Genomic DNA, 10,440 nt, shown 5'->3' on the forward strand with positions numbered 1-10,440 from the left:
GCTTTTGAACTGTGGTGTTGGAGAAGACTCTTGAGAGTCCCTTGGCCTGCAAGGAGATCCAACCAGTCCACCCTAAAGGCGATCAGTCTTGAATATTCGTTGGAAGGACTGATGCTGAAGCTGAAACTCCAATACTTTGGCCACCTGATGCAAAGAACTGACTTATTTGAAAAGACCCTGATGCTGGGAAAGATTGAGGGCAGGAGGAGAAGGGGATGACAGAGGATGAGATGGCTGGATGGCATGACCGACTCAATGGACATGAGTTTGAGTAAACTCCGGGGGTTGGTGATGGACAGGGAGGCCTAGTGTGCTGTAGTCCATGGGGTCGCAAAGAGTCAGACAGGACTGAGCAACTGAACTGATTGACTGAATAAAGGAGACAGGCTTCCCAGGTGGCGCTAGTGATAAAGAACCCGCCGGCCAGTGCAAGAGATGTAAGAGACACAGGTTTGATCCCTGGGTCAGGAAGATCCCCTGGAGGAGGGCATGGCTACCTACTCCAGTATTCTTGCCTGGAGAATCTCATGGACAGAGGAGCCTGGTGGGCTACAGTCCACAGGGTCACAATGAATCAGAAACAACTGAAGCGCAGCACAGCACAATAAAGGAGACTCCAAGGGAAGAAACATAGTACAGAAGAGCTGGGTTGTTCCCTACATATAGGAAGGAAAACCTGAGTTTTTTCCCCTATATAACTTTACAGAGTCTGCCCTGACTCATAGCACCCAGACAACTGGGCCATTGGGCTTGCAAATCAGAGAGGTAGGTCAGGGGCAGGCAAAGAATGTGTACACCTGCCCAGGTCTGCGAGCCACTTCAAAAGCAAGTGCCAGTCTCACCTTGCGAGGGCCCTGCCTGAACAAACAGGGCAGACTTCACAGGCTCCTCAGGGATATTCCATCTCCCTGGTTTCCAGGACTTGTAAGCCCTCTGCTTCCCTGATGGGTACATGGCCACTGAGTGCCTCTGCTGCCACAAGGGGCATGTTAAATAAAACACGGAGACCCAGAGGAGGGCCGTGCAGGCGGAAAGTCACAGGGATGGATCTGGGAAAGAACCTGGGCTCTTGGACAGTTCCCTTGCTGTACACTGCTCTCAGACACATGTGCAAATCAACACCCTGGCTGCAGACATGCAGACATATGGCACTGTTCAGGCATTGGAGCATCTCAGCAGGAGTCAAATTCTAGAACTCCAGAGAAGAAGACAAGGTACTACAGACTTTAGTGCACTGTTTCCAGGTGCTGCCCTAGTACAGGGCTTCAAGGCTTGGAGAACGCAGGATTAAATAAAGTAAACCAGTTTCTTTACTGCAGGATATTTCAGAACATTTAATAGCTAATGTATTAAAGAAGGCTGTCCAGCCTGGCCACCCAGAGCTTTCTGAGCAGATAAACACCTTTGTATGGAGCGCCATCTGGGTTAGCATTCCGAGACTCTGCAGATGAATGCTAATGCAGTCTGACCCCTTGTTTCTTTCAGGTAACAGCTTTGTGAAAGTGTGTGAAAGTGTTAGGTGCTCAGTCCAACTCTTTGCAACCCCTTAGACTGTAGCCCACCAGGCTTCTCTGTCCATGGAATTCTCCAGGCCACAATACTGGAGTGGGTTGCCATTCCCTTCTCCAGGGGATCTTCCTGACGCAGGGATAGAACTGGGGTCTCCTGCATTGCATAACAGCTTTATCAAGGTTTAATTCACATGCCATACAGTTCACCTTTATAAAGTGTACCATGCTATGGTTTTCAGCATATATATTCACCGAGATGTGAAACCTCCACCACTACCTAATTTTAGAACATTTTCATCACCCCAAAGAGAAACCACATACCTCTTAGGCATCATTCTTAATAATCTCCCCTCTCAGCCCCGGGCAGCTACTAATCTCTTTTCTATCTTTACAGGTTTGCCTAGTCTGGACTTTCCTCGTAAATAGAATCGTGTGATATTTGTCCTTTTGTGTCCGGCTTCTTTCACTTGGCATAGCGTTTTCAAGGTTCTTCCATGTTTCAACATGCTTCATTGCTGAATATCCTTGCATGTTCCATTGTATGGATATACCATATTTTGTTTATCCATTCATCTATCTGTGGGCATTTAAGATGTTTCCACTTTGGGGCTATTGTGAATAATGCTGCTGTAAACATGGCTGCAAGAGGTTACTATGAGGAGTCGGACTTTTTTGATATTTGATCACTGACAACTTTTAAGCCTACCCCTAATCTCTGCTCTAGAGTAAATACCAGGTTTTTAAATAAACCAGTAATCTAGTAAGTAAAATGTTTTCTGTATGTGCTATTTCTGTGTGTGCTAAGTCACTTCAATCGGGTCCAACTCTGTGCGACTCTACAGACTATACCCCTTCAGGCTCCTCTGTCCATGGGATTCTCCAGGCAAGAATACAGGAGTGGGTTGCATGTGTTCCTCCAGGGGATCTTCCCAACTCAAGGATCCAACCCACACCTCTTATGTCTCCTGCATTGGCAAGCGGGTTCTTTATGACTAGTGCCATCTTCTAGCCCCTCACCATTCAAGTAACCCTCTTCTCTGTCATAAATGATATTTTACATCACAAGTCCCATTTTTTCCCCTTTCTCTGTGACTTACTAGAAGAACAGGAGCCTGTAAGAAAAGGTTGTCTGAAATTTAAGATGATCGCACCAATCAAGGCTGTGAAAGGCCATCACCCCTGGGAGCCCTGTGCAGATGTGCTACCCACAACCCCCGATGACCCATCACTCGGGGCCCAGGCAGCAGGCACTACACATCCAGACTGTGCACCAGACTTTGAGGAGGAGGGTGTGGACAGCTTTAGTGTAGTGACAAAAGTGATACTAAATGCCCTCTAGCTTCTCCCAACTTTAGACTGAAGAGTCTAAGGACACTGTATGAAGTATGAGACCAGTTTTACCAAAAAAAAAAAAAAAGGCCCTTTAATTGTGAAGCTATTTCATGAAGAGACCCACACAAGAGGATAGTCACAGAATCCTTTGGTGACCAATGGTGGCAGAAGAAGGGGACAGACGGCCCTGTGATACCTCCTATAGAAGCCTGGAGGGAGTGTCTCCTCCCTCACAGGCACTGCTATCAAATGTGGAGGAGAAATCAATTAGCAGCTTGGGATGAACACAGAAGGGCTTCCTTAGTGGCCTGGATGGTAAGGAAGCTGCCTGCAATGCAGGAGACCTGAGTTTGATCCCTGGATCAGGAAGATCTCCTGGAGAAAGGAATGGCTACCCACTCCAGTATTCTTGTCTGGAGATTTCCATGGATAGAAGAGCCTGGAGGGCTACAATCCATGGGGTCGCAAAGAGTCAGATACGACTGAGCAACTAACACTTTCACATGAACACAGACACAATACTATATAGAAAATAGATAACCCATAAGGACCTACTCTATAGCACAGGGAATTTACTCAGTATCTTATAATAACCTATGTGGGTAAAGAATCTGAAAAAGAATGAGTATATATACAATTGAATTACATTACTGTATACCTGAAACTAACACAACATTGTAAATCAACTATACTCTTATTTTAAAAAAAGAACAGTCAGTAACAGAGCCAAGAGTCACTGGGCCCCGGGATGTGCTGGACTCTGTCAAGACCAAGCCATCAAGTGTTCTTGGCACCTCGGGTTCAGTTCAGTTCAGTTCAGTTCAGTTCATTTCAGTCTCTCAGTCACGTATGACTCTTTGTGACCCCCTGAACTGTAGGTCGCCAGGCTTCCCTGTCCATCACTAACTCCCAGAGCTTACTCAAACTCATGTCCATCAAGTCGGTGATGCCATCCAATCATCTCATCCTCTGTCGTCCCCTTCTCCTCCTGCCTTCTATCTTTCCCAGCATCAGGGTCTTTTTCAATGAGTCAGTTTTCCGCATCAGGTGACCAAAGTATTGGAGTTTCAGCTTCAACATCAGTGCTTCCAATGAATATTCAGGACTGATTTCCTTTAGGATGGAATGCTTGGATCTCCTTGCAGTCCAAGGGACTCTCAAGAGTCTTCTCCAACACCACAGTTCAAAAGCATCAATTCTTCAGTGCTCAGCTTTCTTTATAGTCCAACTCTCACATCCATACGTGACTACTGGGAGAATCACAGCTTTGACTAGATGGACCTTTGTTGGTAAAGTAATGTCTCTGTTTTTCAATATGCTGTTTAGGTTGGTCATAACTTTTCTTCCAAGGAGCAAGCATCTTAATTTCATGCCTGCAGTCACCATCTGCAGTGATTTTGGAGCCCCCCCCCCGAAATACAGTCTGTCACTGTTTCCATTGTCTCCCCATCTATTTGCCGTGGAGTGATGGAACCAACACCTCGGGTGCTAACCACTATACTGATCTCCATTTTAAAGGTAGGGAAACTGAAGCAGAAAAGTGTGACCTGACTAGAGAGAGGAGCTGGGTAGCACCCGTGTAGGGCTGCAGTCAGGCAGGGAGCGTCCCTCCTGATATGACTGCAGACCCCACGGGAACATGTGTGCTTCCCTGGAGGGCTTGGTCCCATACTGCCAAGAGGGAAGGAGAGTTCACTCCCAAGGGACTTGACTTTCCATTGCAGGAGCCGGTGGTTTTCTATTTGTTTTTTAACTTGTGTTTATTATTGCTGTTGTTGTTGTGTTGTTATTTATTGTTATATTTTAATCTTTTGCCATATTGCTGCTTCCCTCTGGTTATTGTTGTACTAGTACTTAGGGGCCCTGCTGGCACCCTGGTCAGTTGGCCTGAGAGCCTTTTGTTCCCCGCTGGCCCCAGGGCTTCTGGGCTGTCACCTCACCCAGGTTCTGCCATCCTCCTTCCACACCCATTATAACAGCACGGGTGCCCAGCAGCCCAGCACTGAACCTCCAAGGACACACAGCAGCACCCTAACATGCCCACTGTCCTCAGTCAAACCAGAGGGAGGTGTCCCCCACGGGGTGTTTCCTGCTGTGAAGTTGGGTGAACCCCTTAGAAGCAGAGACCACAAAACATAAGCATGGGAAGACCCTGACCTTCCTTCACAGAAGCAGCAATTGTGACACTGCTTGGGGGACTCTAGGCTGAATTTCTTTGTCTGCCATCAGACAGGAAATCCAGTCAGCTGAGGTTCTTAAACCAAAATCTGATGTCTCTTGGAGGTAACAGTTCTGCAGGCAGCTTGACTCTCAGGGCTGCTGGCTGCTTCTTAATGGAAAGAGATTAAAGAAATAAAAGGAGTATGTATGCATGCATGCTAAGTCACTTCAGCCCTGTCTGACTCTTTTGCTACCTTGTGGACTGTAGCCTGCCAGGCTCCTCTGTCCATGGGATTCCCCAGGCAAGAGTACTGGAGTGGGTCGCCATGCCCTCCTCCAGGGGATCTTTCCCATCCAGAGATCAAACCCATGTCTCATGTCTCCTGCACTGACAGGCAGGTTCTTTACCACTCTTAATGGAAAAAAGATAAAAGAAATAAAAGGAGCGAAGCCCCGAAAAAGATCTGTGTACAAGCTGCTTAGCAGCTTTTCTCCATGTCTGAACATAGAAGAGGGAAGAGTTTCCATTATAAGCTGGATTTGGGGCACAGGGAAGGAATCTTCAGTCACCGTGATGCTCTCGCTGCTGGGCTGGGAGCAGGTGCTGAGTTGGGCCCCGGCTTCAAGCAGCAAAGAGGGGCTGGGCGCCCAGGGCTGGGAGCTGGCCCGCCCACATGCCTCTACCCAGGTGGCTCCAGGAGGCCCCTGCTGGCAACGAGCCCCAAATAAACCTAAACAAGCCTGGGGTTGTGGGAGGTCATGCCCAAATCCTAACAGAAACTTGGCAGTCACAAGTCGGGTCTCTGGGCCCTGGGAACTCAGACCCCGGGATTTACACAACAAAGAGGCATGCCCCAACCTGGCTGGCTGCTGTGTCTTTTGAATTGTGGAATTCGGGCTGCAAACACCCGGAGGAGACACCACCACCCGTCCTGGCTTCACTTTCTCCCCATGCCGATGCCTCCTGCCTTTGCAACACGTTCTGCCCTTTGCTCTCTCCGGGTCTGCCCGGAGCTGGCTGACTCCAGGATCCGAGGATCCGGCCGGCCTCCCCGCCCGCATCCCTCTGCCAGCGGCTTCCCGGAGGGGAGGGGGGCGGGAGGAGGAGAGAGTTCCGGGAAAGCCCTCGGCAGAAGGCAAGATTGGTTAGGAGGTGCGGACTTTGCACTGCACTCAGCCTCTGTTCCTCCTGCGCTTGGTTAGCGGAAGAGGGTGCCGGAACGGCAGGCGATGTGCCCTGGGAGAAGCAGTCCCGGCTTTCCGGCTGTTTGCACAGGAGTGGGAGAAAGGAGGAAGGCGGTGCCAGGCCGGAAGTGCACAGTTTCAGAGAAGGGAGGCGTTAGCGACCACGAGGAGCCCAGAGGAGGCAAGGCAAACCCAGGCAGCCCCCGTGCCAAGGCAAACTCAAGTAGTTCTTCTGAACTGGCAGCTCCGGGTCAGCGTTCAGGCCAATGAATTCTGCAGAACTCATTCCCAGAGGCCTGGGGAGCCTGCAGGCAGGACTGGGGTGGCCTGAGTTCACCTGGTTTGGCAGAGCATCGGACCTTTAGAGCCTTCACAGTATCAAAGCTGTGGAGTCCCAGAGAACTGCTCCCTACCCACCCAGGCATTCACTCAATTTACCACCTGAAATTGTCTCCGAGTGGCAAGATAAGCACCGAGTAGAGGTAGTCTCTCATTTCACAGACAGAAGCCTAGTTCACAATGGTCCAGGCAAAGCTCAGGGGCACACAATCAAGGGCTCACAGCCAGTGCCCGTGAGAGCTCGGCCCCAAGGAGCCACTCTCAGCCCACCCTGGGGTCAAGTGGAAGCTCCAGAGAACACACTGGGAGGCCCACTTGTCCCTACCAGGCCACGCCCCTATGAGATAAGAGATGTCAACCCATTTTACAGATTGGAAAACTAAGATTTAGTTGAATTAAATTACCTGCTTTCATCTCCCAAAAAAGGATACTTAAGAGATTGGAGCCCAGGTGTCTCGGGGACCACAGTCCACATTCTGCCCTCTCAGAAGACCCAGACATGGCCCACAGCTTCTAGGAGACTTTGCATTTCCCCAACAGCCTCTGACACCTTTGGCACAGGTCCATAGTTCTCAAAGCCTGGTATCCAGACCTGCAACACCAGATGAGACATGTAAGCCCCAGTCTCCACACCAGATCTACTCAGTCTGAGACTCTGGGGTGGGCCCATTGGTCTGTGTGATCATAAGTCCTCCAGGATCTATTACACTCCTCCAGGTGAGAAGGCCAGGTGCTCTGGAAGAATAGTCCCTGAAGCTGGGGCAGAGCATTCCTAAAAAGGAAAGATGTGGCCTATGCAATACCCACACAAACCCTACCCTCAGCCTCACCTTGGGCTGCAGTGAGAACAGGGCAACATCTGGGTCCACCTCAGGGTCTGCATGCCTGACGTGTCAGCACAGGTGGAAGGTGAAAGAGAGAACCCGGAACTGACCTGCATCTGAGCTGGCCTGGAGACCGGGCTCCACCGCCACCTCGCCTGTACCCTAGTGGGGATGGATGCCGCCAGCATGTGGCCCCAACCAGGGATATTTGATCATTTCCACTCTGCGCTGTCTGCAGGGTGGAGTGTACAACAGACAATTCCAGGGAGGTGACCTTTCCAATTAGGCGGTGAAGTCAATGTGAACTTCAGACAATTTAAAAATAGGATTCTAAAAATAGCTCTGTGGAAGTGGGAGGTGTGACAGAAGTTCCTGGCAAGGCCAGGCAGGGTGGTTCCCACACAGCCTCCCCGGCAGAGTAAGCTGCATGGGACCCTCAGCGGGCCTCCAGACAGAGAAAGATGCAAAAAATCCGGGTGGAGTGTAGAGGGGTGTTGTGATGGGAAAGGACTCAGAGCTTGGGGGTGGGAGCTTACCTCATTTATGTTACCCATGGGTTCACTGATTGATGGTCCTTTAAATTCTACATTTAAGTCTGGATATGCTGCTGTGAGCAGGAGCTGGCTAGTGTGTATATAAGCATGCATGTTCATCATTTTTTACCAAGTTTTATTTCCCTCCAGACTTTCCAGACCAGAACATCAGCATCACCACCCCCAGACCCTCTGAGTCAGAGTCTGCTTGTTCCCAGGGCCCTGGGTGTCTCAGTGTCCAGGAAAGTCTGAGAAGCTCTGCTCCAAGCTCCTGGAGGCCTGCCCCAAATGCCAGGGCAGGGCTGAGGGTTCTATGGGAGTCCTCCTGCAGTTGAGATCTCAGCACACAGGGCTGCTATTCAGTGAAGGGACTTCCTGCAGCCACAGAGAACTGTGAGTTGGCTGAGTGAGACCCGGAAGTAGCTCTCCTTGGATAGAGCACTGAGAATCTGGTCCAGACATCTCCTCAGGGCTCCTGTCCAGATGTGGACAGGTGCCAAGCAGAACTGTGGATGCCTGCCATCAGTGCTGGGACACCTGAGGTCACTGTGAGCACGGGGTCTCCTTCTGCCTCCCTGCCCCGATACACCCAGGGAGCGTCTAGCTCATGGGTCCCTCCACAACACTTCATAAAACTTCTACCTGGCTCCAGGCCAGACTCCCCATGGGGAGTGAGACCTGCTGGGGATGGATGTGCAAAGCAGGAAATGACAATGTGAAAGCAGAGGGGCCAAGCTGGCCTCAGGTGTTGCCACACACGGAGAAGGACCAGACAGGTGACCAGTCTCCTGTGAACAATCTGGCAAGCCTGGAGTTGGTGAGTTCCATATACAAAGGTTAACGTTTCTATTTCTCTAAATTGATTTTTCTCTTCTCTTGGAATTATTATTTATATTGAAGTACATTTACATATGGAACTGATCACTAATCTTAAGGGTACAGTTTAGTCTTGACAATTATATACACTGGTGTCACGGCCCCCACATCAAAGTATGGAACATTTTGCCACCCCAGAAATTCCCTCCAGAGGTGACCACTGTTCTGACTTCCACCACCAGTGGTTGTTCTTGCATGTTCTTGACCTTCATATGAATGGACTTAAACTGTGTGAACATCCTATGTCCCAGCACAAGGTTGGTGAGATGCGCCCATGTTTGAATTTTATATCCGTTGTCCTTGCTGTGAAGGATGCTAGCATGTAGATAAAAACACTTTATTCAGAGAGTGGTGGATATTTGGGTTATTTCCAGTATGAGACTAATATCAATATTAATAAAGTTGATATTGGCAGTTTTTTAAATTTTTTTTCAATTTATTAAAGTGAAATTCACATTATGAAATACACATAATGTATTTTAAAATGAACAATTCAGTAACATTTAGTACCATCATAGTACTTTGCATTCTTCAACCTTGTTTAGTCCCAAAACATTTCCATCACTCTGAAGTAAAACCCCTTACTCATAAAGCAGTTTCTCCCTACCCTCCTCACCGTCTTTGGAAACCACCAATCTGAATTCTGTCTCTGTGAATTTACCTAGTATAGGAGGTTCACATCAATGCAACCATAGAATATGGCATTTTTGTGTCAGCTTCTTTCATTGAGCATCATGCTGTCCAGATTCATCCATGTGGTAGTATCAGCACTTCACTCCTTTTATGGCCAGAGTCTATTCCACTGTGTGGAAGGACCACAATTTGTGCTACAGACACTTGAATTCATGTGTTGTGGATTCAAGCACTCATTTCTCTATAGAGTAGGTATCAAGGAGCTGCATGGCTGGATCTTGGAGCATTTGTAGCAGGTGTTTGGTTAACCCTCACTGGACACTACCAAGGGCTTTCCTGGTGGCTCAGATGGTAAAGAATCTGCCTGAAATGCAGGAGACCTGGGTTCAATCCTTGGATTGGGAAAATCCCCTGGAAGAGGGCATGGAAACCCACTCCAGCACTGTTGCCTGGAGAATCCCACAGACAGAGGAGCCTGGCGGCCTACAGTTCAAAGGGTCACAAAGAGTTGGACATGACTGAGCGAGTAAGCACAGCACAGACACTACCAATAGCTTTGCCCTGAGGAGGTCACAGTTCCTGGGTTCCTAAGCAATGGGGAACGTTCCGTGAGGGCTGGTCAGCCCTTGCGGTCAGCAAAGACCTCATGTTCCACTGACCAAGCCTACATGGGGACAAACGTGGGCCCAGACTGGGAGCCTGTCGTCCAACATCCTAAAGTCAGGATCGAATTTAATGTGTGTCAAGGCTTCCCAGGTGATCCTAGTGGTAAAGAATCTGCCTGCCAATGCAGATTAGATGTAAGAGACTCTGGTTCAATCCCTGGGTTGGGAAGACTCCCCCGGAGGAGGGCATGGCAACCCATTCCAGTATTCTTGCCTAGGGAATCCCATGGACAGCAGAGCCTGGCAGGCAGCAGTCCATAAGGTCACACAGAGTCAGACATGATTGAAGCGACTTAGCACTCAAGGCTTAGACTCACTGGACTCCCCACCTCACTCAGCCTGCTGGCATATCCTGCAAGCATCCTCGCATTAATGCCTTCTC

General features: G+C 49.3%; 1 long non-coding RNA gene across 1 annotated transcript; it reads right to left on the bottom strand.

Annotated features, from left to right (window-relative positions):
* Positions 1-1,305: 1,305 nt before the first annotated feature.
* LOC145538929 (uncharacterized) lies at positions 1,306-7,551 on the bottom strand. The gene is made up of 3 exons (XR_014077341.1): positions 7,462-7,551; positions 6,959-7,119; positions 1,306-4,146 (listed from the first exon to the last, which is right to left on the bottom strand). It is a non-coding gene; the product is annotated as an uncharacterized LOC145538929 (long non-coding RNA).
* Between the last annotated feature and the right edge of the window lie 2,889 nt (positions 7,552-10,440).

This window comes from Giraffa tippelskirchi, chromosome 1, assembly GCF_054371585.1.
Source record: "Giraffa tippelskirchi isolate mGirTip1 chromosome 1, T2T-mGirTip1v1.2.pri, whole genome shotgun sequence".
Classification (NCBI taxonomy): domain Eukaryota; kingdom Metazoa; phylum Chordata; class Mammalia; order Artiodactyla; family Giraffidae; genus Giraffa; species Giraffa tippelskirchi.